We start from the raw sequence: 5,666 nt of genomic DNA, 5'->3' as shown, positions 1-5,666 counted from the left end.
GTTTTATCTTCGAACACAGAAAGATGCAGTGAAGCTCTGAGTTCCTGGAATGTGACGAGTCATTCTGACTTGTCAGTATCTTTGTGTGTGTGAGTCTGTGTGATTGTGTTTTTAGGGGGTGATGAGAGGATGATCACAGGTTTCTCTCTGACTTTCTTCCCCTGCAGTATTCGTCGTGGTTACCAGGTGTATAAGCAGGTGTGTTCAGCCGGCCACAGTATGGAGTACCTGGCCTTCAGAAATCTGGTGGAGTGTCACACACAGAGGCCGAGGTCAAGGTGATCGCTGAGGAGAAATAAGAGTTCATGGTGGAAAAGTTTTAAATGGACCAGACTGTATCCACATGTGTAATAATGGTGTCCATGTTTTTGGTTATTAGTAGAATGAAACTGTGAGTTCCTGCCAGCAGGTGGAGACATCTGCTGTATTCCAGCTTTCAGCTCTGACTTTAAAGTCGTCCTGTGTTGTGTTCAGGTGCAGGTTGTGGACGGTCCTGATGAGAGTGGAGAGATGTTGACTGAATAAAGTGAAAACCTTCAGTTCTGTCTGAAGTCCACAGAACATCTTTAATCTGTGAGTGTCTGCTGTTGACTACAGCGGCCATGAAGAACACAAAAGGCTGTTCAACAAGTCTGTTAGCTTGTTCTGTTCTCTAACATGATGGAAACAGTTTGAGGTCATGAAAACATAATTATGTTTATTCTATTTCAGCCAATAGTTCCTTTATAATCTACAAACTGTTAACTGGAACGAGCTCTGATTGGAAGCCGAGTTAAACAGAATAAAATGAGTTTCAGGTCAAAGCATCAAAACTTTTATTAGTTTACAAACTGGATGAAAAAACTGAATCACTGACACAAGTAATGAACATTTTGTCAACATAGTTTCCTTTAACATGTTCGTCATTAAGTCTCTCCTCAAAGGTCCTCAGGAGCTGCAGGAGCTCCTGTTTGTGATCAGGAGGTAGAGCAGGTTGTCTAGTGATCGGAAGGTTGTTAGTTCGAATCTCAGCTCCTCCAAGCTGCATGTCCAAGTGTCCTTGAGCAAGATACTGAACCCTAAATTGCTCCTGATGAACAGTTGTCACCTTGCATGGCAGCTTCTGCCATGAAAGAGTGAATCTGACAAGTGTTGAAAAGCAGCTAAAATAAGAGTCCATTTAGTCAAATTCAAGAAGCATCTTCACCGGCTGCTGATGGTCCAGACAGAGTTTGAGCTGCTCACTGTGCAGACTGCAGAGACTCAGTGGAGCTGCTGAAGTCCTCCTCTGTCCACTCCTTCAACAGCAGGTCTGTAAGGTTAAGTGGTAACATTCTTGATGACCTTCTCTTACAAAGTGGACACTCCTGTATCTGTGTGTCTGTCCAGCACTTGTGCAGACAGTCTTTACAGAAGCTGTGGCTGCATGACAGGACGAAAGGCTCTTTAAAGATGTCCCTGCAGATAGGACAGGTGAGATCCTCCTCTGGATGTGAATCCATGTTCTCCTGTGACAAGACAGGTAAAATAAGTAAATATTAGCTTTAATGATGATATTTCCCTGATCCAACACAACAGTACACTGCTGTGTATTACACATGAATGACTGCCAGTCTCTAAAACTACCAGCAACTAAGTCCAACATGTGCATTTACAGGCAGAATTTAAAATACCCAAAATTCTAAATGAGGTTCTGAATGCAGATTCACCGCAGCGTCACTCTGCCGTTAGAGCGCGTTGGCTGCATGCCTTTGCACCAGACTCCATTTAAATTACACTAAAAATATTTTTTAAATGCATATCATATATACATATCTACTGAAAAACCTCAACATACAAGAAAGATGATTCCGTGATCACTCAGTGAACCAGAGAAGCTCAAAGTCCTTAATAAAGGCAGCTGTGGTTCAGGAGGAGAACCAGGATCTTGTTACAGGGAAGCTGCTGGTTTGATTTCCCTGGTCTGCATGTTGCATGAATGTATGAATTGCTGTGAGTCTCTTTGGACAAAAGTGTCTGATAAATGTGATATGTGATGTAATAAAACACCTAATTTAATTAGTTCTAGTTTTCAAAGTCAAAACCTACGGAAGCCCTGAAGGGCCATGTATTCATATATTTTATTTACTCCATTTTCCGTGATAACGAGTTAACTTAAGAACAGATTCAAGGTTTAAGGACAGATTCCTCTAAAAAGTGTGTCAGTCTGTCTCAGCTGTTCCGCAGTGAGGACACATGAGAGTAAAAGGGTGCAGAGTTTGGCGGAATAGAAGTGAAACTACCTAAAAACAACGACGAAGCAGCTAAAACAGAGACCGGGAGACTCTTTACAGCTGATGAAGCCGCTGAAAGATGATTCTCACAGAGTTTTTAGTCAGAGTTGTTTCTCTATTTTACACGGAGGAGAACCCACGGAGAAGTCATTTATAAAACCGCTTAACTTGTGCGTTTCTGTTGTTGTAGTGTTTGTGACTTAAAGACAGAGGAGGCGGTTTCAGGTGCGGACCTAGCAGCGCTGTCTCCACGTCTGGAGACAACTTCACATAAAGTCAAATCACATTAATAACCCCTTAATTAAAGTCACCTGCATGCAAAGCTGCCTTACCTAAATGTCCCCACAGACGTTGGTGGTGATGTGAAGAAAATGAAGAAATATCCAATAAAATCCACCGAGAGAGACGTGAAATGTTCTGCGTGTGAAATTAGAGTTGGAGAAGAGCAGCATGGTGTTTGTGTCTGAGTCTGGTGTGCAGCTCCTTTATATAGCCGCTACATGACCTCTCCTTCCCCTCACGCTCGTGTTCCTGTGGGGATGACAGAGCCCAGTGGGCAGCCACTTATACCTCCACAGCAGAGCCGGCCCTGGACAGGGCCCAGTGGCCCAGTGGCCCAGTGGGAATGACAGCCCTGCAGGAAGCGCAGTGCTTCCCTGTGCTTCCTGTACTTAAGTACAGTCATTCCTGCCTGTGCTTCCTCTCAAAAATGTCTAATACAAATAAATAATCCCCCTGCAAATAAACTGAACACATCTGGTGGCTTTTCACCAGGAAGACCAGCTTGTTGTGTTTTGGTGCTGGTTTTTCTGCAGGGCACGTGCTTCCTGTACTTCCAAAGTGTAGATGTATACATGAAGTCAGCTCCAAACATCAGTCATGAGAGGTTCAGTTGTTGTGCTTTGTAAGGGCCTCTTCTCCAGCTAGCCTTTAACGCACACACAGAGCTGATAACGGCTCCGGGGCCCCGGGACAATGTAAACGTCACACAGGCCTCACTCCTCAACTCACAGTAAGAGGAAACAAACCATCACTATTAAAGCTCTGAATGTGTAACTGTGCAGACACCTCACTGAACACGGACTAACACTCCTGTCATTGGCTGGTTAGGAGGCTGGGCCTCCCAGCACTATCACTGTTTATTAGCATGTTGACTTTTAAAAAAATATATACTTTATTTAAACAAATAACAAATAACAATGCATGAACGACGACAAACTCACATAAAAACATCACTATTTAACATTTTTTAGTAAATTCACACCTCCTTTGAGAATCCAAACTGACAGATTGTTACGGTGGTGTTTATCACATTTCAACAGCCAACATACAACAGATATAGGTGAGGTAGCGTGACCACACGTCCTCTTTTACCCGGACATGTCCTCTTTTGGGGGGCTGTCCGGCCTGTCCGGGGTTTTGAGTTTGTGCAGCGTGTACTTTATCTTCGCTTCACAAAGGAACAGGGAAAAATCACGACTAAGGACAAAGTGATATGTAAAATATGTAGGACCAAACTCACATACCACGTGATGACCAGCAACCTGAGAGCCCACCTGTCAACACTACATCCAGGCAAGCTGGAAGAGGAGGAGGGGTCTGACTTTTAATTAAAAAAAACAAAACAAAACAGTCGTGTGTTTTTCTTCTGAAAACATCATTGCCTGGCTGTTGACATTGACTGATACACACTGCCCTCTGGTGGACAGAACATGTACAACTTAAGTTTGATACCAATATAGGTCTTACTGAAGGCATTTAACGGTCAAAATTATTAATAAATATTCGAATATAATAAACAAACGAACTTCGAATATGATTTTTGGCGAAAGAAAAGGGAGAAATGCCGAAACACAAATGCACTTTTATAGACGAAATGCGGAAAAAGTACCCATGTTTTCGCCAGGGTCGTGAAAAATGGGAAGCAGAGTGTCTGCAAAGCTGGGACGTGTGTGTCCGTGGCAAACTAATATAAGACTCTAACGACCAACAAGCCCATATCGTCATATCAGAGCACAGAGCCGATGTGCAAGTGGAGCTCTTCTGCTCTTCTGCAAAACTGACCGAGTATTTTGTACAACCTGGCAAAGTAGAAGACATGATTAATGCTGCTGAGGGCGTTTTGACATTTCATACAGTCAAACACCACAGCAGCTACAGGTTGATGGACTGCACCAGTACTTTGTTAAAAAGGGCATTCCCAGATTCAGACACAGCAAAAACATTCTCAAGCGCACGTACCAAAACAGAGGCCATTGTAAACAGTGTAACAGCGCCACACTGTGTTGAAATCGCGCTGGAGGCGCTCAAAGAAAAACAATACTGTGGCATTGCTACTGATGGAAGAAACCACGGGGCAGTAAAGATATTCCCAATAATAACACAGTACTTTGACTGGAAGACAGGTGGTGTACAATCAACATTGATAGAGCTAAAAGACACACCGAATGAGACCGCAGACACCATCGCACAATACTTGATTGACACATAAAAAAAACAATTTGTCTGAAAAATGTATTGCATTTACTGGTGACAAGTGCAACACAAATGTTGGAGGAATCAGACGTGATGAAGGGGGAATAATGTGTTTGCAAATGTGAAGAGATTGCTGCAGAACAAGACGGTACAAACAGTACAAACAGTACCAACACTCCCCTCCTTGTGCATAAAACATGTGACACCATTAAAAATGTGTAAAGTAACGAACACATGATAGTTCATAAATGTAAACTCCACCAATGTTACACTTAATTATTAAATACTCTGATTGGAGCTAAATTAAACAGAATAAAATGTGTTTTCAGGTAAAAGCACAACATTTTTTAAATGAAGACATTCAATAGTTTACAAACAGGATGATAAAACTGCAGCTCAGGAGCCTCAGCGGGTTGTCTAGTAATCGCTGGCTCTAATCCCGGCTCCTCCAAGCTGCATGTCCAAGTGTCCTTGAGCAAGATACTGAACCCCAAATTTCTCCTGATGAACAGTTGTCACCTTGCATGGCAGCTTCTGCCATCAGTGTGTGAATGTGTGAATGTGACAAGTGTTGTAAAGCAGCTTTGAGCGGTCAGTAGACGGGAAAAGTTCTGTAGAAATAAAAGTCCATTTCTCATGTGCAAATTCATTGACAGGTGTAATTTGTGCACGGCGTGTGTTGCTGAGTGCAGACAGACGAGACACACCAGCTGCTGATGGTCCAGACAGACCATCAGACCTGAGCTTCTCACTGTGCAGACTGCATAAAGGGTGGTAACATTTTTGATGCTCTTCTCTTACAAAGTGGACACTCCTGTGTCTGTGTGTCTGTCCAGCACTTGTGCAGACAGTCTTTACAGAAGCTGTGGCTGCATGACAGGACGAAAGGCTCTTTAAAGATGTCCCTGCAGATAGGACAGGTGAGATCCTCCTCTGGAT

At 43.1% G+C, this 5,666-nt stretch overlaps 1 long non-coding RNA gene across 1 annotated transcript; it reads right to left on the bottom strand.

The window, feature by feature from the left end:
• Positions 1-800: 800 nt before the first annotated feature.
• On the bottom strand, positions 801-2,708 carry LOC115583958 (uncharacterized). Its single transcript, XR_003984461.1, has 2 exons — positions 2,585-2,708; positions 801-1,487 (listed from the first exon to the last, which is right to left on the bottom strand). It is a non-coding gene; the product is annotated as an uncharacterized LOC115583958 (long non-coding RNA).
• Positions 2,709-5,666: the final 2,958 nt, after the last annotated feature.

This window comes from Sparus aurata, chromosome 6 (assembly GCF_900880675.1).
Source record: "Sparus aurata chromosome 6, fSpaAur1.1, whole genome shotgun sequence".
In the NCBI taxonomy this organism is placed as follows: domain Eukaryota; kingdom Metazoa; phylum Chordata; class Actinopteri; order Spariformes; family Sparidae; genus Sparus; species Sparus aurata.
Note: the sequence above shows the minus strand (reverse complement) of the source record. Positions and strands in the feature narration are given on the sequence as shown.